Raw genomic sequence first — 23,080 nt, forward strand, 5'->3', positions numbered from 1 at the left:
TTCACATATAATGAATACCAAGCCATGCCCTCTTCCCTTGCGCAATCCACTTAATGACCTGGTCCACACATCACATTGGCAAATCATGAGTTAACCCCAAATTTGTAGGGATGTGCAGAGCGTGAGAGCCCTTTCCAGTTTGAATAAACAATCTATGAACGTCCGTTGTTAACATAATATCCGAACCTGGATACTTATAAACAACTCAACCTGGAGTTAATCCATGGTTTGTTGTTGGATTAAGTATGGGTCGTTTGACCCATAAACAACCCAGAGTGTTCAGGTTCAGACATAATGCTAACAACCTATGAACAGGGTGATTGTATGATGTTAAATGAAAGTGAAAGTGAGGAGCATACTAGGACAGCACACTCACTCTGTCCTGTTCACCCCCACCAATTTGTGAGTTAAATAACACACTGTAGTCTGTTATGTGTGAACTGTGTGTATATATTTGATTCTTGAGATATCTTGGAGGAAGACCTAGAAAAAAGCAGCAAACCTTCCTTAGATTTCAAGCCTTTTCAAACACTTTTCCATACCAATCCTTTGGATTAAAAAAAATGGGTTAAGGTATGTTGTAGCAAATATCTGCACCCAGGATTATAATCTGACAAGTGTATCACAGCATTTTTAAAGATCTACACACAATCTTACTTCCACTTTATTACCTTTGTACTTCGCCTTTTTTCACTTAGTTCCTCAAAAGTAAATCCAAATAGTTTTCCATGAGAGGAAACCCTTGTTTTGGTCTTTACAAAACAACAGAAATGGTGAGGAATGCAACATCATCCTATTCTCCTCTCCACCTGTAGTCCTCTGTGCTCTTCCCAAACTTGGTTTCTGGGCTTGTTCTGTAACAGTCAGTGACTTGGTTTGCACATAATGACTACCCATGGGTTGTTTAAGCCATGAGTAGTTCGGTTTGTGCTGGTGTGAGTAGAGTACTGCCTCCCTACAACTTGCCAGCTTCTGCTTTGGTGAACTCCGCCCCAATCAATTCCTCACAAACAACTGATGATGTAAACCTGTCTTTCTCTGTCTCCAGCTCTTCCTGCTTTTTCTTTCTTCTAGGATGGTTCATATGTTTGAGGAACTACTTGCTGAAGTTCCCCCTGGTCATATTATGTATATCTTGGTTTGTCCATAGAATTATCATAGTTGTTATATTAAATCTAAAAGTATAGTTTATTCAGACAGTTACATATTTGCTAACTGAATTTACTTTTAAATGTTTAAAATTTTTATGATAGTAATACACACTCATACATAATCAAGAAAATAATCCGTTTCCATCTAAAATACTCTAGACTAAGAAATAATGCTCAATATGTAAAAAGGGTTTCTCTGTTTTTGCCTCCCTTTTCCCAGTGTCTTTTGTAATTTCGCAGGAGGAAGTGGGCCTTCAGGATTTCCTCTTTGGTATTCTCCTATTTTCTCTGCTGCTGATCTATTTAGCATTGAAGAAAGGAGTAAATAAGATTTTTTTAAAAGCTGCTATCCTTAGTATCAAAATGGAAGAATTAATTGCAGTTGTTGAACAAAAACTTCTGAATTGACCCCAATAACCATTTTCAACATAGTATTGTCCTAAACCAGCCTTCCTTAATCTGGTCCCCTCCTTATGTGTTGGATTACAACTCTCCATCACCCTGCCAGAATGGCCATTGGGCATGCTGGCTGGGGTTGATTGGCGGGAACTAGGTTGGGAAAGGATATCTTATACTGTATGAAAGAATGCTGGGAAATGAGTTACTTTTTAAGCAACATTCACAGGGGATAGGTCCATATATCACTCTTAGCCAGAAAACTAAATAAGATTTCTATGTTTACAGTTATACAACTCATGATATTGGGCACAAAAATCAGGATCATGGATAATGTGTTAATGGCTGCTTATAAGCTTTCCAGAGGCTTTTGTCTGGCCATCATTAGAAACAAATAAACTTTTGGTCTGACCAAGGAGGGCATTTCTTACGTTCAAAACTTCATTTTTAGAAATCAGGTTTTTAAAAAACAAAATTCACAGGGTTGAATTTAAGTGTGAAAGTTGGAGCGTAATTTCATAGGCTGAAATTGAAATATAAGCAATGGTATTTTTCCCCTTGGCACTTTAGTTTGATACTAATATAATACTTTAATTTTTTACAGATTGACACTTTGCTGTTCAGTGTCAAAAATGGAAATTAGAGAGTAATAAGTGGAGGAATATAGAGAAGGATAAACTCTGCATTAAGGTAATGTGTCATTTCCCCCCTATTTGTATATAATACTTGTGTATTATAGCATATGAATATTTGGCTTTCTGGATTTGTATGTGCATACTGCAAATTTTCATCTGGAGCTCCTGTGCATTATGGTTATAGCCAGGTAAATATTGAAAAGAATGGCTTATATTTAATAATATAATAACTGTGAACATGTGTTCTACTGTGGGTTGAATCCAGAGTGCCTCTTGTGCAAACATAAGGGCTCCTTCTATTTGCAGAAATGATTGAGTTCCAGTGTAGGGAATGGCGGAGGGGATTTTCATTGATTCCTTTTGTAAAACACCCCCCACCCCACCCCGGTCACCTCCCACACTTTTCTGGAGCCCCCCCCCCCCCCAATCCTCTGGAGCATCATTTTCAGGAGACACAGGTGGCTGTTTGGGAAAGGAGGAATCATCAAGTAATTCACACTGTAAGATTTTTGATGTTAAGTTTAATTTTTGTTTTTGTGTTCTTCAGTCTTTGGGTGAAGTTTTTCCACATAGCAACATGAATGAGAGTAAGGCCTTAACCAATACTTACTGTGATTTAAATACTATTGTGACCTGTTTTTCACATAACAGCCCCCATTGTTTTAGAACCAATGGCCTCTCACGCAAGAGCAGGAGAGAGTGGATGTGCTGATGCCCCTTCCACGTTTACTCAGAAGTCATTCTAAAACCTATGGGTTGTTACATGCGAACAGACCCATTATGTAAAAAAAAAAAAAGGGTATTGATCTGTTGATACATTAATTTTAGCAGCCCAACATACTATGCATGAAATGCGGACAACCACTCATTTGTTTCAAAACAGTTCAACCGTCTTCCACTAATGTTGATGGGGCGCCTTCAGTTTCGCTGTCACTTTATATTAATTCAATTTCTCACTGAGACATATATGTATTTCAATCACAAACACACACACACACACATACACACTTCTTTCACATATATCGTAGGGAGAAGCACCTGAAAAATATTAATTACAACTTTGAAATTGTCAAGCTTGCCTAAGATTTTATTTGCAATTGGCATACATTCATTTTTAAAATGAATTTAGGGAAAATAAAATTTTCTGTAGAAAATTTTCTGTTTTGGAAAATGTTCCACCCCACATCACTGCTTGTGGCTGGACTAAACAACCTTGAATGAGGAACATCTCTAATTGGATCTAATTTTTGAAGTACCAGGCTAGAGCATAGCAGGCCAAAATTAGTCTCTCCTAAAACAGATCCTAAAACTTCTGGTGGTGATGAAGGATTTCCTTTGAGGGGAAAAAATTGGAATAATTGACCCACATTAGCCTTCTCAGCAGCTTTGCCCTTGACCACAAATTGGAGCAGTTTTCATCTTTGACTTCTGTAGCACTCCATACTCTAGGGAAAACTGCACTTTGAAATACTCAGGTAATGCTTGCATAAGTTGCAGCAATTCAGAGCTCTCTGTATTGCTCTCTTTCATATTCTGTGTGCTGCAGCACAACAGCTGTAGATATTTGTTTGTTAAGGCATATCCTTTGAATATTTGTAGAGAAGTCGCCTGGTTTTGTATAAGGTCTTCTAGGAGAGAGACCTTTTTGTAAGAGTGCTGATGGGAGAGCTTCCGTTAAGATATACAGCATATAGCAAATGCTGGAGGCCTAGTATACTCCTCAATTGCTGCCATTATCAACAGAGCTGGCGTGATTCAGTCAGGATTATGTAGTGCCAGTAACACCATGTTAATTATCCCGATATGCATATGTTGTGTGCAGGATGGTATAATTAACATGGTAGTGACCAGCAAGGACAAGGAGGTGGCCTGGGAGATAGTGCTGGTAAACAGAGCACCTGGGCCATGCATCTGTACTCATCGACACTGACCCGATATAATTTAACATGGCAACACCAGCAAGCTAATGCACGCTGTGCAGATGTGGAGCTCTGCTTGGTGCCACCTCCGCAGGCAGGCACACAGCTTTTTCTCCAGTTACTAAGTCATATGGGTAGGCGCTGCCGCAGGGGAACCATCGATGTCAGCTGAGCCCACCCACCCCCGCCCAAAACCTGGAGCCAGGCCTGTTTAGTCATCTAATATCCCTCAGTGTTATCGTATTTAGTGAACATTGGTCAATGGCTCATCCTAGTACATTTTCATTATTCCTTAATTTATTTTACTGGCATCATGTGGACTGTTCAGGAAATTGTTACTGCTTGGGATGTTAACAGAACACTTCAAAATCCTCTCAGATCCTATTTTCCCCATGGTTCATTTCATTCTGTACTCTTCATCTAGAATTCCAAGTCACCACTACTCTTTATTGTGATAGCTGTATTCTTAATTGGTCTTCCAGTAATTGCTCCATTTACTGCAGTTCCTTTGAGTTTCCTCCCTTATAGCTTTCACTCCGCATCCCCTTGGAATGCTTTCTGTAACTCCCAAGTTGCTGACTCATTCCTCTATTCTTCTCCCTCATGAACATTTCTTTCTCTGGCTTGATTCTGCTGACTCATCTTAGTCAAGTGGCATAACCGTCACCTTTTGTATTAATTTGCATTGTCTGCTAGGACTATATACATTTTTTTGTACAAAAATAATAAAATCCACAGTCAAGGCAAGGGAGCATAAATTATGCAAATATATTTGCATAGATGTATTAGTATATTTCTAAGATTCAAATAGTCAGAGAATTCTGGATTATTGTTTTTAATGGATGGGGTGGGGCCTGGCCCAGGGGTATGGTGGAGAAAGGGAGTGGGATGAAGTTGAAATTAGGAAAATTGTTTAGAACAGTGTGCTGATTATGAATGCCATTTTTGCCATGGAAATGGAAAATGATTGAAAACTATTTAATGATAATTTGCAGATAAGTTGTTCAATTTAAATAATACATAGGCAAAGTCTTCTAAAATATGCAGGGAAAACTTGGCAAGTTATACCTGAAGCAATTGATGGCCTTAGTTGGTAACCAAGATGAAGAGCCACATAAAATGTTTCAATTTTAATTTGCTTCACTGGAAGAATCTTTTAAAATGCTGATAATCCATCCAGTTTAATACAACTGGTGATGTGCATGAGTCTAGTTTAGTGTAAAGAGTAAGTATTTGTAGTTGGCTGTATTTGTTTAAAGAAAGAAAGAAAATGACTTATCTACTACATCCAAATTGATTTTCTTCTACAGAATACTGCATGGCCAAATGGACCTGGATTGGTGGTCTACAACTCTGCATTCATAGTCAACAGCTCCATATTTTTCATACTTTATAGTGTTTAACTTGTTTTATCTAATATATAACAAACTGAACTTCCTTGTCACATTTTGATAAAATAGTATGCTAAAATGAAGAAATTTTCATGTTAGCCTTTGTTATCTGTGTGTGTGTGTGTCTCTCTCTCTCTCTCTCTGGTACAACTGTGGGTAATCCACTTTGGAGAACATAAAACAGGGATAAGTAATGGGCAGCCCACAGGCTTGACATGGGTCCCAAGGCAATATTGCCATAATTTGCACAAAAACATATAGATGAGTAATGTCTGAAGTCTAAGCCCACTCTATTTTCCTCATAATAGTTCAGGAACTGGATTTATGTTTTGCTGCAAAAACTAACTGCCTCAATTATTTGGATCCATAATAAAGATGGCACCTTCTATCTGGAAGAGATTCACAGCTAAGAAGCATGTGCCTTAAGATACAATGCAGCCAAACTCCAGTAGAGAAATGTAGCAGTAACTTTTTAATTTTCTTTACAATTAGATTATGGGAAACCATTTTATCATACCTTGATTAGAATTTGGTACGGTCAGCAGGGACCATGCCACCAGCAGAATTTACTAGGGTGGAAAAGCTTTTCATTCTGTCCAAACCCAGTCCTTGGCTTGTCCTCCTCCAATGAGTCTGGATCCCCAAGCCAAACTCAGACCCTGGCTTTTGTTAGAGGAGCAACAAGCCATGATTCCCAGTTCGAATGTAACACTAAGCTTTTGCATCCTGGTATGTACACTTGCTTGCAGGAACCAATGGGAGGAATTAGGTAATGTGCATCAGCACACTTGCCCATGAACAGTAAGTTAGGATTCTGAGGGATTCTGCCTTAATGTTTTGTGCAAATGCAGCCATTATCTGCTCTTGTTGAGAAGATGCCTTTGTTGAGTTAATCTGGTTATCTGAACAATGTGGGTTAAGCTTTTCAAGGAAATAATTCACATTGTTATGCAGGACCAAATGAAACAGACCTGATAGATAGATCTTCATGAGTAATGTCTCAGTTCTGAAGTATCTTATTTATTGTTTATTGCCATTTAGAGAAAGAATTAATCTTAAATAAACTTTATACAATATTTTTGGAATTCTGTCCTAAAAATTGTGTAAACTCACTTGGCTTTTGGGGACATAATCCAGAATTCTGCTGTTGGGGGGTATAGAAATGTAATAAATAAAATTCTGTAGTTAAAAACTATTTTGGAAAACTGGATGTATTTTCTTAATTGTTTCTCAATTGTATCTTTTGTATGTTTGCTGTGTAAGGGGTTGGATCCAGATTTGCACTCTACAGAGTTCTGCTGCACGAAGTGGGTGGGCCAGTAGTATTCTCTTATTCTCCCATCAGCCCACAGTGCCACATTTTGGAGGATGCCCCAATCCTCTGGAACAGTGTGGGAAGTGGCACTAGGGGCTGCAGAGGGAAGGGAGAATCAGAGAAAATTGCTGTCTTGGTTCTTTTCCTTCAGCGTTGGCTCTTGGTTCTCTCCGCAAATACAAGAAGGCCTTCCATGGACTGGAAGTCTGAGTCCAACATCACACGTGTTGCCTCATAATTTTGGTGTTGGGTTTATTGGGGTTGTTTGGCAGAATACATGTTTAGATGTATGGACAAAAAACCTTGGCTTGCATCCAGTCTTGTTTTCTGGGAATTCCATTGGCATAGGAGGAAGGGATGTAGAACAGGGATTTTTTCATTTTTTTCCGGCAGCTCTCATCACCACCTGCTATTCCAGAGGGTTGGGGGACCCTCATGAATTGCTGAGGTCTGCAAAGAGAGGGAGAATTGGAAAAAATCGCTACTGTTCCCCTTTCCTCCAGTAGAAAACCTCTGCTGGAACCTGGTTCTCTCTGAAAACAAATGGAGGCATTCTATTTGCGGAGGCACAAGTCTGGGTGAAACCCACTTTTTAGAATCCAAGCTGAATTTTCAAAGCTTTCTAGAAATGTTTTGAGAGACTACGAAGGAATAGTTAGAACTTGAGGAAAAGTGCAAGGATGAAGCAAGATGTGGACTAGGGAACACTGAAAATGTTACTTGGTTCATGCATAAACAGCGGCAATTAACACAATTTGCCAGGTCATGTGCTGCTTCTAGTTTGAATATGCTGGATCGTAGTTTCCTTCACAACATGTGAAGTCAAACATGAAGACACTCGGTTCACGTGTAACAGCAGCAGATAAGTGGGTAAATTAATTTAATTAACCAACGATTTGCTGATCGTAGGGTATTCCATGATGTTCAAACCTGGGTTAGCTTAAGAACTAATCGTAGGTTAACTCTGGGTTGTTTAACCCATGATTAACTCTTAGGGATGTTGGACAATTCTTCCACAGCTCCCTGGACATGTTGTGCATGACACTGCCATTTGTAGTTCCCTGCAATGCAGTACTGGTTGGCGGGTTGTGAACCTGGCATTGTGGCCCAGTGGAGTAACTTTGTACCCACTCTACAACTTCTACTGCAAAGGTTCAGGCAGCACACCAACCTGCGCTGCATCGTGGGATATTATTAGGTAAATGGTGGGGGTGGATAGAGAAGCCACAGTGGCTTCTTCTCCCTACATAGGAAGAGCCATGCTGGATCAGATCAAGGGTTCATCTAGTCCTGCTGTTGGCCAGGAACCCACAAGCAGAACACAAATGCAACAGCACCCTCCCACCCATGTTCCTAAGGAACTGATGTATAGAGGCTTACTGTATCTGATACTTGAAATAGCACATTGCCATCAGGGCTAATAGCCATTGATAGCCTTCTCCTCCAGGAATTTATCCAACCCCCTTTTATTTATTATTTATTTATTTTATTACATTTATATACCGCCCCACAGCCGAAGCTCTCTGGGCGGTTTATAACAATTAAAAATAGTAAACATTAAAAGTATACAAAAATTTAAAAAACATAAAAACAGTATAAAAACAACAGTATCCATTTAAAAACAACAATTCTGGGGTCCATTAAAAACAAACTTAATGTTGTTAAATGCTGTTAAAATGCCTGGGAGAAGAGAAAAGTCTTGACCTGGCGCCGAAAAGATAACAATGTTGGCGCCAAGCGAGCCTCATTGGAATGATCATTCCACAGTCGGGGGGGGCGGGCAACCACTGAGAAGGCCCTCTCCCTTGTTGTCATCCTCCGAGCTTCCCTCGGAGTAGGCACTTGGAGGAGGACCTTAGATGTTGAGCGCAGTGTATGGGTAGGTTCATGTTGGGAGAGGCGTTCCATCAGGTATTGTGGTCCCAAGCCTTTTAAGGCTTTATAGGTTAAGACCAGCACCTTGAATTGGGCTCGGAAACATATAGGCAGCCAATGCAAGCGGGCCAGAATCGGTGTTATATGCTCAAACCTCCCTGTTCCAGCTATCAATCTGGCCGCCGCATTTTGATGTGTTTTAAAGCTATCAAATTGGTGGCCATCACTACATCTTGTGGAAGCGGATTCTATGGTTTAACTATGTGCTGTGTGAAGAAGTACTTCCTTTTATTTGTCCTGGATCTCTTGCTAATCAGCTTCATTGGATAACCCCGGGTTCTAGTATTATTAGGCAGGTTCATACATCACAGAACGACCTATGATTGGGCTGATTGGAAGTTACATATTCAAATAGGAATCAGCTTGCACACAGCACATCACCTGGGAATTAATTAACCCATGGTTTGTTACTGTTATATGTGAACAGGTTCTGTATGTGCTATAGGTAGCTTCTTCACTGCAATTGTAATAACCAGAAACATCTCATTAAAAATGGAAGCTAGGATTGTAAGGATTCCTGATAAGTACTGGATTTACTGTTCGATGTGTTGTTTTTTGTTGCATTCGTTACATGATTGTACCTAAACCAACTTCACAAAGTCTCTTTCTTTACCCTGACTTGTGTAAATGCTCAGGCAATACTTAACTTTTAATGAAGATTACTTGTAATCTACTCCATGAAACAGTGATCCTATAAATCTGGTGCAGAGGAGAAAATCAATGTTAACGTAAATACAAGAAAACTGTTTGACATTTTAACTTTTATTTAAAGATTGGATTTTGCTTGCATAATTAAAATGAATGTTAATATTCTGCAGTTTTTTTTTTATAATTCTTGGATTTTGGGGTGAAAACGTGACATGATTTATTGCTACCTTAAATGTGTAAAATGTGCAGTTAAATGTGTAAAACATGTAATTACATTATAATTAAAATTAAATAAAGAAATAAAAGTATATTATGAAATATTTATAGTAACTTTTTTCTTTGTTTTATATTAGTGAAAATTAACAACCATCTTGGTTCTTTTCCTATATCTGCTTTACTGTTCACTTGTTCTGGCACTATTGCTCTCATCTCTATTTCTAAATGTACCCTTCTGGTTAAGTCTTGGTTTATTCAGAGGTCTGTGAGGGCAGTGTACCTGGCTTTCTAGATCTCAATTGCTCATTTTCTTTGGATGTCACGGAAATAGTTTGGACACTTTGCATAGAATTGTTAGAGCTCACAATCTCTCTCAGAAGCTTACTCCATAATTGTGCACTTTGGAGAGAGTTAACTGTACGTTTTGCAGAGCATGTGTGTATGTGTTTGGAATGGTTTTGTTTTTGAGGAGAACTTGATTCTTTTCTTCCCATTCCATCCCCAACTAAAGAGATACTAAATTACTATGAAGGCTAAGAACGTTTGATTGGGCAACTGCTTATTGAGACAACTTTTAAACATCTTCCAGTTTGGTCCGTAGTGAAACTAGTTCAGCTGCATTTATATCCCCCAGGCTCTTGTCACATAGGAGTTTTGAATTCCTGAGATATAGTGTGTAGAGTACTTTGAATCTTTGGTTAGTTTTGGCTGGCTAGGATGGTGCCTGATGTTTCCAATTTGAAGCCAACAAACCATGGGTTGTTTCTCCCTCAACAACCCAGAGTTCCTGGTTCACAATCACAAGGATGCCAACTGGGTGCCAAGTGGAAATTGGAAGTAGGCAGGAGGCAGTGTGCTTGCTGTTCTGTGGCCTTCACAATCCATGGACAGTTACATGCAATTTTGGTATTACTGGGGTTATTTGTGCATTCTCCTTACTTATATGCTGTGGGGCACATATTCCTCCTCCCATTTCCCACTCCTTGATGATTTCCCTTATTGTATTAGGCCAAAGGTGCATCTAGTCCAACATTCTGTAACATTTGCCAGCCAGATGTCCAGTAGAAAATTCAAAATAGTGGCAGCGTGATTTGAGGTTATTCTATGATATGCGAACCTGGATACAATTGGTTAATCATGGCTTAAACAACACAGTTAACCTACAATTAGGTCTTAAGATAACGGTGGGTCGTTTAATCCACATTAACACATACTGTCTGGGTTCACATATCATGGAATAACAGCCGATTGGAGATTGCTTATTCAAAAAGGTGGCAGCACACAAGCACAGCAAATCATTGATTAGTTAATATGCATTTTTGAATATGCAACCTCTGATCAGAGGTTATTCCTTGACACGAAAACCTGGACACTATGGGTTAATTGTTAGTCCAACAACCCACAGTTAACTCAAAATTTGCTGTCATTACATGCAAACTGGGTCCTTGGATTGTTCCTATTGAAGCCACAGGAGAGAACTTCTTAATTAATTTGTAGCTCACTTGTTTCATGTTAAAATCTGGCTTTAACATTCCTTTGTTCAAGAATGGCCATGTTAAAGTTGATGAACAGACTGTCTTGGGTAGCTGAAGCATTCCCCTACTAGTTTTTAAATATTGCTGTTTCTGATATCAGATTTCTGTTAATTTATTCTTTTACGTTGAGATCGGCTTGTTTATCCTATCTGGAATGCAGAAGGGCACTGCTGGCAAATAATGGCATATATATCACATTGGAAGGTGAGCATGTGTATAAACCTTTGATATTATGAATGACATTATTAGGTCTGGTAAGAGTATTGCCAGAATAGACCTGGGGACAGAGTTGACATCTCACCCTGTCACAGGCTCTGGTTCCCATGTCTGTGTCTCTGTTGTGTCATCTTTTGCTGGTGAGAAAACTGCTTTAGGTTGTGAGGCTGTCTGTAAGCAAATACAGGTTTATCACCTAAGGCCTGTGAGAGGGAAGTGCCATTGTCATGTGGATGGGCTGTTGATCATTGATAGTTCAGTGGTTTTAGCTGGGAACTGTAGATGACAGCAAGTGGATGTCTGCTCTTCTGGATCTGTCCTATAGTATATTTCCTGGGTACCAGTCTGGGCTTGTTGGTTTGTGTTTTCAGTTAGTTGGATAGGTATTGTAGACTGAGGATTGCCTGACTTAAATCCTTAAGTTGTGAGTATCTCTTCAATTAATCTGAACAAATACAACTATATTGTAGAGTTTTGCTGTAGACAATGGATCTTGTGGTATGTTCTAGGTGGAAGCATGGAAGCATATGTAGTTGCCAGTGGGTTTCCGATATAAGATGGTGTTATTATGTAGTTGCACACTTGTATCCAGGAAATGAACCTGTTGCATGAACTGATCAAGGCTTAGGTTGATAGTGGGGAGAAAGTTACAGACATCCTGGTGGAACTTGGTCAGTTTTGATGGCATATAGTCCAGCATAACCAGACACCCCAATTTGGATAGTAGCGATGGCCAAAACAATGTGGGGGCCCAGGGTTGCCTGGTCTGTGTTGTCAGAGTAGACTTGGGGACAGAGTTGGTATCTCATCCTGTTATAGGCTCTGGTTCCCATGTCTGTGTAGATCATGCCTGTTTGACGCTTCTAAGCCATGTCCATACTGACTTGGCTTTGTATATTTGTGGGAATTTCCTTCATCAGTTTTGTAGTTCCTTCTAGAACCAAACTTGTGCAGAACCAAATTATATGGACACACCCAGGCATCTTCTGTTTGCTACCTAATTTATAATCTTTAAGGTGCTGCAAGACACTTCACTGTTTCTGTGTTATGAACTCACAGCATCATGAAAGAATAATTTCTCTTTCCATGTTATATAAAATTTGGCCAGTTGACCAAGTAGGGTTGCGTGGAACTCCTTCAAATACATTCATGATGATAATTGTCTTCCTTCTAGTTTACACAAGATGCAGTGAAATGATACAGACTAGAGTTGGGATGCTAGTTAATTTACTGGTCAATTTGACCATAGTCAAATAGTACCAGATACTAAATGAAGTTTATAATGCTCTTTAGTTAAGTGGCAGTGTACATTGTGGTTTGTATAATGACTCTTTAGCGGTAGTGAAGGGCCCTTTATTTTCCAGCTCTGTAGGAAACAGAGGCCAGGTTCAGATGATCGGTGGGGGAAGCAATGTAGTGTTGGTTGTTTCCCCTGTTTCCATGTGTGCTGGTTGCGTGACCAGGATTACCTATTTAAACATGCTGCAGCATGGGTTGCCATGGCATTCAAATGGACATTGTCATAGTAACTTTTCACCCACCTTATAACCCATGGCTTTAAGTAGGGGTTGCTCAGATTCATCATGATTTGGTTTCCACAATTAATGCAGTTCCATTAGTAGAGGCATCTAGAGCACCATCTGGTCCAGATTTATTGGATGAGGCCTGACGATAGCAATCAAGTTGCTTGGCCAAGTCCAGTCAACCACTTGTTTGCTCGGCCCTTGTCCTTCATGGCTTATCACAGTGAACATTGAAAGGAATATCTGGTTGGGTCCAGGAGATTGTAACTTCCTCCCTGAGAGAGGGAGCGGTGCTGGGCTCTTTAAAAGAGGCAGTAATCAGGCCACTCTTGAAAAAGCCTAATCTGGACCCGGAGGATGTTAACTATAGCTCGGTGGCTAACATCCCATTCCTGGGCAAGGTATTTGAGTGGATGATTGCAGGACAACTCCAGGCATTCTTGACTGTTTGCCCAACCCTACCGTACGCTGCAGAAAACTTCTTCACTGTATTTAGTTGCTTTTTCCTTTTTTGCTCCTCAGACCTGTTTAAAAGACCCACCTCTTTGCCAGTACCAGTTTGAGTGGATAATTAAAATTGATCTCAAACTGGAGGCAAAGTGATGATGGTTGCCCTTTTTTCACCTTTCCCAACTGCACAATATCCTTTTTGAAGTGTAATGATCAGAATCGTACACAATATTCCAAGTATGTTTGCACCGGAGTTTTGGATTATGATATTGGGAGATTTATTTTTAATTCCATTCCAAATGATCTCCAAGATAGAATTTACCTTTTTACACAGCTGCCAAACACTGGGTTGATGTTTTCATTGAGTTATCCACCACAACCTCAAGATCCCTTCCCTGATCAGTCATCAGATTCCATCAGTAATATGTGCAATTGATTTTTTGCCCCAAGTGTATCACTTTACACTTGTTTACACTGAATCGCGTTTGCCATTCCTCCAGCGTGAAACTGATCATATCCATCATAATTTTGATTCCACAATTAATGCACTGTAATTAGTGGAGGTGTCCAGAGAACCATCTGGTCCAGTTGTGTTTGATGACTTTCAGTAATTGGAAGTCATCAAATGCAAAAAAGAAACTTTGTTATTTAAACAGGAAAAGAAAATAAGATAAAATTCCTTTGCTTCTATCTAAGGCACTAATAAATGTCTTTCTGTATATTTTTAGTGATTGGGCCACTGATGAAGACAAACGTCGAAACGCATATGGCCAGAGTCAAATGAGCACTGTTTTAGTTTATTACTTTTTTTGTATAAGAGTGCTCTTTGGAAGTATTAATAATTTAACTTCATTTGTATTAAATTTTAATTTATAATCATATCCTTAACTTCTTTTCTTTTAATTGTCTGTTTTTGGTTAAGGTTAGCACCTTGTTTTTTATGCTTTTAATTCCAGTAATTGGAGCCTGAAGATGTAGACAGGGTGCTTAGTTGAGTCTGGCTGACCACTTGTATATTGGACCCTTGCCCTTTAGGGCTTATTAAATGCAGGAAGAGAAGATGTCTGGCTGAGTTCAGGTGGTTGTGAATGCCTCTTTGAAAGAGAGAGCAGCTCCAACTTCTTTTTTAAAAAGCCATAATTCTGCCACTTCTGAAGAACCTAGTCTGGATCCAGAGAATGTTAACAACTATGTTTAAACTGATTAGCTAAGATCAGGAGTTGGCAACTGTGGGAGATCCAAGGACTACTTTTACCCCCATCCCGGACCCACATATACCATAGCGTTACCCAGCACAAAAAACCTGCCTTGGTTACCCTGTAAAATGACCTTTGTTGGGAGAGAGAAAGGGGGAATGCAGCAGTGTAGATTCTCCTGGACCATTTTAGCTATTTTCAGTGCCATTACCAGTTATGTGGGGCAGAAAATTTTCCAGTGCTTTATTTTTCTGCGGAAAAAAATCCATTTCATAAGTTCATTAGTAGAAATGAATTCATGCCAATTGCAAATACAACATCAGACAAGTTTGACAGTTTCAAAGTTGCAATTAATTTTTTGGGTGATTATCCCTAGCAAGTATGAGTGAATATATATGTCACTGAAATATATATATATATATATATATATATATATATATATATACACACACACACACACACACACACACACACACACACACATACATATATATATATATATATATATATATACACACACGTCTCTTAATTTTGAGAGAAGGTAGTAGTCTTTTAGGAAACCTTGTCCCAAACTATTTAAGCCTTTAAAGGTTAAAACCAGCTCTTTAAATTGGGCCCAAAACAGACTAGGAACTAGTGCAGCTGACAAACTATAGGCATAATGTTTTGTTTTGTTTTGTTTTAAACGGTTTCAGTTTATAATCTTGCAGCACTATTCTGAACTATTTTTAAGTCAGACCCACATGGAATCCACTGCAATAACCTAAACAGGAGATTACTAGAGAATGGGAAATTGTGAGGCAATCCTAAGGTTTTGGTTGTCAGGTGAAGAACTTTTCATTTATCCAAGCTTTTCCTTTGTAGCCTGGGGCTCTTTGTTTAAAATTCCATGGGTAGTATCCAATGTTATTCCTACTTAGAGTAGACCCATTGAAATGAATGGGACTTTGGTTAGTCATGACTAACTTAAGTCCTATTAATTTCAATGGGTATACTCTAAGTAGGAATAACATTGCTACTATCCCATGTTCTATGTGTAATAGCTTTATTGTTTTACACTGCATTTTAATGTTGTATTAAAATAGAGAACTTTTGTTGGGGTAATGCAAGCATGGCATCAGTGACTAAATGTATTGTGAGAATAAAACAATATTAGTACAAAAATCAAATGATTGGAAAGAAAAGGGGAAGAAAAAACATAGTGGACTGGTCTTAGAAGTGACAAGCACATCAGATGTGAACATGCTGGAATAAATGGACCCTGCCTTGGTCTGATCCAGCATGTCTGTTCTTATGAATGTTACACAGTAGAAGATGAAGCCTGATAATAAATGATTCCAGAATCTATAAAATTTGCCATCATGGTAACAGCATCAGTATTATGGAAATATAAGGGAATATGTTGACCTATTGCTATTTACCATTCTTCTCAGAAGCATGGTATGGTCTTTGTATTTCCACAATAACCCTGTAAAGTTGATTAATTTGAGAAATTGTGACTGGCCCAAGATCACTTTGTGCCTGAGCAATGATTTGAATCCTTGCCTCTTTGGTTGTAGTCCAGCACTTGATTACATCACATTAGATCTTCTCGACAAGCTCAGTTCAATATAACCTTGCTGGAACATGACTACTCACTGCCCGCATCAAATGAATTGTTCAGGTAACTCCTCCCCACTTGGCTTAAAGCCGGAATGGCCAACTGCTGTTGTCTCCATGATGGTTTGAAATGTGATGGTTTGAAATGTATTTTGCTCCACAATACAGACTCTTCACAGAGTTGTATTTCTCTATAATAAAGTCATTGGAAGATGAAAAGTCAGTGGCCCCAAATTTTCTTAATTCCAGAATTCCCTGCTGAAAGACTATTAAGAGGCCAAAACAAGTTGGACTGCAATACACACTTTATTTTCTCTCTTACCCTATTCTTTCCCTTTTGTTTTTCTGTTTTGGGTTTCCCACTTGTGTTCCCCCCCCCTCCAAATCAAGTCCGCATCTCCTAGAAGGAAGTTAATGGAACATAGGTGCTTTTGCTGGAGTTATTACATTAAAACGTCCGAAGAAAGAAGTGATATTAAAAGTCTGGAATATATCTCTTACATGGCTTTCTTTTCATAACGAATGAAACAATGGGAAAAACACCTACCAAAATTTGATGAAGATGCTGAGATCAGTTAAACTAGTGCTATCGTTATCAGTTCAGCAAAGGGGTTAAGCAGATCAAAATAAAAAGTGGACCTATGGCTTTGGCTTATAGCATGATTTTCAAGGTCCATGAAGAAAGGAAACATGATAGGGGGGAAATAGGGTGCTGTTCAACACTAAACCAATAAATAGTTCAGGGAACAATTATGTAGCCACTTGCATAACTTTTACAGTTGTACTGCGTCAGGGAGACTTGTCTCATGTTTTGAGAACTATAATGAGTTAATGATACTTCTACCTTATAATTTCCATCTCCTGGATGTAAATTGTTCTAATGTCTATGCTAAGATAGTCTGGAAGTGCATTAATTATCAGTCTTAAAGAGTTCCCCAAAATTAGTCATAATGAAGTTCTTTCAGTCTCTGTTAGAATTAGTTAATACTCAACGGCTAGAATGCTGCACACAATTAGCTGGGACTGAGCCCTATTGAACATATTTGGGTCTTCTAAGTAAACATATATAAGATTGCACAGAGAATCAACTCCCAATGTTCTCTGTTATCCACAAACCTTGAAGCAAGCATTAAAATAAAGGGAGGTGAAGGAACAGGCCCCTAAGCATCACAATGAGTTTAAAATTCCATATGGAATATCATAGTGGAGCAGATGCTTGCAAAAAACAAACATAAAAGATTTCAGCCCTGTTAATGTAAAGGATAGGCTATATAGCCTTTTGTATTGCATTCATTGGAGGAGGCTGAAAGGAGTCAGTTGATCATCCTTCCCCAACCTGGTGCACTCCAGATTGCAATTCCCAGATTCCCTGATACTGGTTTTTGCTGGGTGGGGGTGGTATGAGTTGCAGCCCATAACATCTTGTCGTTTCTTCCTGTATAATATTGCCAGGATTCGACCATTTTTGTCTGTCTCTTCTGCCAAGACTCTCGTTCACGCACTGGTTATCTCTCGGTTGGACTACTGCAACCTCCTCCTCTCTGGCCTACCCTCATCTCACATCAGTCCGCTGGTCTCTGTCCACCACTCTGCTGCTAAGATCATCTTCCTGGCCCGCCGCTCTGACCATGTCACTCCGCTTCTGAAATCTCTTCATTGGCTCCCAATTCATTCCAGAATCCAATACAAACTTCTCCTGTTGACCTTCAAAGCTTTTCACGGTCTAGCTCCTGCCTATCTCTCCTCTCTCATCTCACACTATTGCCCCGCTCGTGCTCTTCGCTCCTCTGATGCCATGCTTCTTGCCTGCCCAAGGGTCTCTACTTCCCTTGCTCGGCTTCGTCCATTTTCCTCTGCTGCCCCTCATGCCTGGAATGCTCTTCCAGAACACCTGAGAACTACCAACTCAATCACAGCTTTTAAAACACAGCTAAAAACTTTTCTTTTCCCTATAGCTTTTAAACTTTGAGTTTGTTCTGACTCTATACTGTTAGCTTCACCCTTCCCGGTGCCTGTTTACACTTCCCTGTGCCTGTTTGCATTCTCCTTCCCTTCTTATTGTTTACTACAACTTTATTAGATTGTAAGCCTATGCGGCAGGGTCTTGCTATTTACTGTGTTATCTGTACAGCACCATGTACATCGATGGTGCTATATAAATAAATAATAATAATAATAATAACATCTGGAGGTCACCAGACATGGGCAGGCTGATGATGCACCTGCCTCATGGCCCAAACAGAGAAGGCTTAAAATAGCCTTCCCAAATCGGGTGCCCTCCAGATGTTTTGGACTTCAGTTTCTATCAGCTGGCATGGTCAGTGGTTATGAATGCTGGGTAGTGTAGTCTTAAAAATCTGGAGGGTCCCCAGGCTGGGGGAAGGTTGTCTTAATGGCTCCTTTTGTTGCTACCATTGTTTCTCTCTGCATACAGTTTTCATACTGATCAGTGCATGTCCACTCAGGTCCCAGATTTGTTCCTAGATTAGAAATGGTGCTCTCTGATAAGGTAGCTGTGGCCCTAACATTTAGCAGGTATAATTCAGATGCACATTATTTAAAATAACTTAGAGCTTAGGTGTATAGCTCATGTGACACCCATCGATTTTTGAAATGTGAGTTACTTAGCATATCCTCTGTGGTGTTTTCCTGGCTTTTAGCACCCTCTCCTGACTATTCTCATGTATTACACTGTTTTGGAAGATGACTGTTAAGTACAATTCCTAAATAAAACTAGACGTATAGGTTTTGAGAACTTAATATTTTCCACTGTTCATTCTTGTTGCTTATTTCTGTTCATTATTGTTGTTTATGGAATTGCTGTCTTGCCTTTCTAAAATGTGATCAAGATGACATACACATGTTAAAACAATAACGGAGTAACAAATAACATCTCAAACAATGACCAGCCACGGTTCACTTTTCATTTTGCTTCTTTTAAAAATCTGTTTTAAGGTGTTTTATTCTGTTTGTATTTTATTTTATCTTGTACACCCCTCTGAAATTTTGAATGGGGAGTGGTATATAAATATTGTAAGTAAATAAATAAACAAATAAACAAAAACCAGAGAGCAGTGACACTTTGAAAGCACTGGCAATAGTACATCCTTAAAAACAATATCCTGAAAACTGCTGAAATAAAACTGGCTTTGCCTCTTGTCTAAAACCAGGTACTGATAGATTCATATGTGGCTCTCTAGGGCAGTGTTGAAATTCTGTGGACCACAATCTGGAAGACCATATCTCTGGTGTTCCACCCCACCCTGCCCCCACATGTCAAACAGTGAAGGGGGTGCAGAGAAATGCCTCTAAAGTGGAAGAAAAATTCTTGAGGAGGTTCATGTATTTTCATCTATTGGACAAGACTGAGAACTATGATTCCACCAGGTACACTGTAATAGGGTTATCACTAATTCTATCACTCTGGTCTGCAACTACAGTAGGTTGGCCGTTTGGCTAGTCTTCCACTGAACAGCATAGTTGATGGTGATCCCCTCTTGTGTCAGGGAACACCAGCAAGATTCCTCACAGGGTGGAGGAAGTGGGATAATATGCTTGTCGCTGTTCTCATACAACTGATGCCACTTTAGGACATGGTAATAGTAGCTGCTTGACTTTTCATCTGGTTGAGTTCCATGTGGTAATATTACCTCATGTCTTTGTTCACATGGTCATGTGAACTTGTATGTATACAAGTGTCATAACAAACACAGGATTATAGAGTTCTTTCCCATAGGTGTGGTGTGCATGCTGTTGATAATGTGCCATACTCCAACAAAATGGGGGGAATTGGCTCAAGAGCTGAGAACAAGTATTAAGAATAAAAGATTCAGTTCTTATTTTACAGAAAAGAATGTTGCTTTGTTAGTATTCCAAGCCCCTAGCACAAGGGTAGGCAATGTGGTGCCCTCCAGATGTTTTGGACTACAGCTCTCATAATCACTGACCATTGGTGTGGTGTCTGGGGCTGATGGAAGTTGTAGTCCAAAACATCTGGAGGACATCAGGTTGCCACCTCCTACCCTAACTAATACACTGGTATACTATTTCTAATACTAGGGTGACCATATGAAAAGGAGGACAGGGCTCCTGTACCTTTAACAGTTGCATAGAAAATGGAATTTTAGCAGGTGTCCTTTGTATATATGGAGATCCTGGTGAAATTTCGTCTTCATCACAAAAGTTAAAGGTGCAGGAGCTATACTAGATTTAAAAGAGGGCAGGGCACCTGCAGCTTTAACTGTTGTGATGAAGAGGGAATTTCACCAGGATCTCCATATATACAAATGACAGCTGCTGAAATTTCTTTTTCAATACAACTGTTAAAGATACAGGAGCCCTGTCCTCCTTTTCATATGGTCACCCTACCTAATACCAGTAACAGAGATGAAGGAAGGGAATTGGTGTTTGTCAGATAAGTTGTGTAGAAGGTGTGAAGCAAATTGTGAGACAGGGCTTGGGAAGCTGTACACATGGAGCATGAGTGACAACAGACCACTCAAGGGATAGAATGGATAGATCCACAACAATCTAAAGAGAAAGAGAAGGAAATAGAACCATCCTGGTTAGTCAAAGATCCTTGGAAAATCACAGAGAGTACAGGCTACCTTCTGATTTCAGCTTTTTATTACAAATTCAAAAATGGGGCAGTCACCCCCTTGGATACAAGGCCACAATGTACATAGTGGTCTGATAACAAGCAAAGGCTCTGAATGGGGTGACTGAATGGCTGGCTACACTGTTATGAGGGACCTGGAGCCAAAACAAGGTGGTTGCAAAAATAGACTTTAAAGTGTGGCTACATAGGTGGCTGCATTTGACTCTAGATCCTTGTAACAACCTTAGCACAAAGACTCCTTGCTTGTTCACCACACGACTCAGTCAGCATCTCAAATAGATGTTGCAGTTCTTCTAAGGCACAGCACACATGTAGAAACATACAGTGAGGTCACAGGGTGGGCTATGCCATCTGTGGAAGCTGGTGAGAGCTTCCACACACAGGATGGAAGTGCTGTCTGGCTATACAAGACAATGGATCTGTCTGGGGACAAACAAGACAGCAAGATGGTTCAGATGAAAGGGAGGAAGAACTCTGACCCTGGAAACATGGGCTAAACAGAGTGAAACAGGGAGAGTTCCAGGAAAGAATCAATGAGGATCAGGATTGGGAGCCAAGTGAACTCCAGGTGTTTTTTAGAGCTGTGTAATAGAGATTCTGTCTATGCCATCCCAATAAGACAGATTGAAAGAATATGCTGAAAGCCTGGAGGGTGGGGAGATGGGGTGTAAAAGTAACCTGCTAAGGCAAATTGAGTCTGTGAATGCAGATGTAGGGGTGGGGAGATGGGGATATAAAAAAGTAACCCACTAGGGCAAGCAGAGTCTGTGAAATGAGAGAGTGGGTGGAAGATGGGGCACAAAAGTAACCCAGTAAGGCAAGCATAGCAGTAGGATCATTGATTATGGAGCTGGAGGCAATGAACAGAGAAACTTGCGCAGCCTTTACACTAACAACTTGCCATTTACACTCAACAAAAGCCAGCAAAACAAAATACGCCAGGCACACTGAGCGGGCCAATGGCAAAAAGCTGCAAAATCACCAGCCCTTCCTACAAAGACTTCCAGGATAGAGTTCTGCTGTGAAGGCCCCTGGGATACATGCTGGGTGGGAACTGGAGGACTAAGGTGGTAACAAGCTTCAGAGCACCTGGTCATCTTTGGAAGTAACATAGTTCAGTGAGCGAACAACTAGCCCACTATGGCTTATTTTCAGCATGGCTTACTGTGACGTGCGAACCAGACCAATGTCTCTGAACCCTTCACTACTTAAACAAGTTACTAATATTATCAGTATGTAGATGACACATCACTCTATCTGTCCTTTCCTTCTGATTCCAAGGAAGTGGTTGCTGACCTGAATCAGTAATGGGCTGGATAAGATCTTAAAAATTAAAGACAGAGGTGCTCTATTTGGAATGGGGGCGGGGCGGGAAAGAGTGTAGCTTTTGATGCAGGGTTTCAGCACTCCACTTGAAAGATAATACGGTTCACAGTCTAGTGGAAGTTCTAGATATGGCCTTCCTGTTTGGATGCTCAGAGAGCAGCCGTGGTCAGGAGGCTCTTTGCCCAGCTTAGGCTGGTATGCCAACTGTCCCATTTTTGGAAAGGTTGGACCTTGGTTATATCAAGATTGGACTACTATAATGTGATCACCATCTGGCTACTTTGAAGAGTCCTCAGAAGCTTCAGTTGATCCAGAATGCATTATTTATTATTTATTTTATTTAAAACATTTGTATCCTGCCCTATATCATTAAGATCCCAGGGCAGCGTACAGATAAAAGCATACAGTATAAAACAATAAATATGCACAGTTAAAACAAATTAAACCATGAACCAAGTTAAAACAATATATAATTTAAAAGCAGTTAAAACAATGTGCCATCTTAGTGAATTTAACCATCAAAGGCTTTGTTAGCTAGTGTGCTTGTCGGAACACAGCTATGTGAGCACTTAACTGCACTGTTTCCAGTATTTTCTGAGAACAATTCAAATTGCTTATATTATCTATAAAGCCCTTAATGGCTTAAATCCAGGGTACTGTAGGACCGTCTCCTCCCATATCATCCTGCTTGTGCGTTATGAACTGATGGGGAACACCTTCTCTGTATCACAGCCTGGGTGGAAGCTAGGTTATTTGGAAGATGTGAAAACGCTTTTACCACACCTCAGTTGTGGAATTCTTTTCTTTAGGATGTTAATTTGGCCCCCTCTCCATTTAGCTTCCACTGCCTGATGAAGACAGTTTTGTTCAGTTAGGCTTTTTATTAATTGACATCACCTGGCTGATATTTTAGTTATCTGCTAAATGGGGATCAGCCAATGTTTGTTTCTTCTTCCCAGCAACCCTTGGAAGGATACCAGGTGCAACTTGAAACCCATCTCCATTCTTGGT

At 39.8% G+C, this 23,080-nt stretch overlaps 1 protein-coding gene across 5 annotated transcripts in view; it reads left to right on the forward strand.

Annotated features, from left to right (window-relative positions):
- The window catches only part of BRD4 (bromodomain containing 4), a 92,867-nt gene that overhangs the window by 19,277 nt on the left and 50,510 nt on the right, over positions 1-23,080 (forward strand). For all 5 annotated transcript variants that reach the window (XM_063120457.1, XM_063120460.1, XM_063120459.1 and 2 more), the window contains exon 2: positions 2,152-2,237. The gene's annotated coding sequence lies outside the window, so the exon portion shown is untranslated. The remainder of the gene's footprint in view (positions 1-2,151; positions 2,238-23,080) is intronic.

The sequence above is a fragment of the Elgaria multicarinata genome, chromosome 3, assembly GCF_023053635.1.
Source record: "Elgaria multicarinata webbii isolate HBS135686 ecotype San Diego chromosome 3, rElgMul1.1.pri, whole genome shotgun sequence".
NCBI lineage: Eukaryota > Metazoa > Chordata > Lepidosauria > Squamata > Anguidae > Elgaria > Elgaria multicarinata.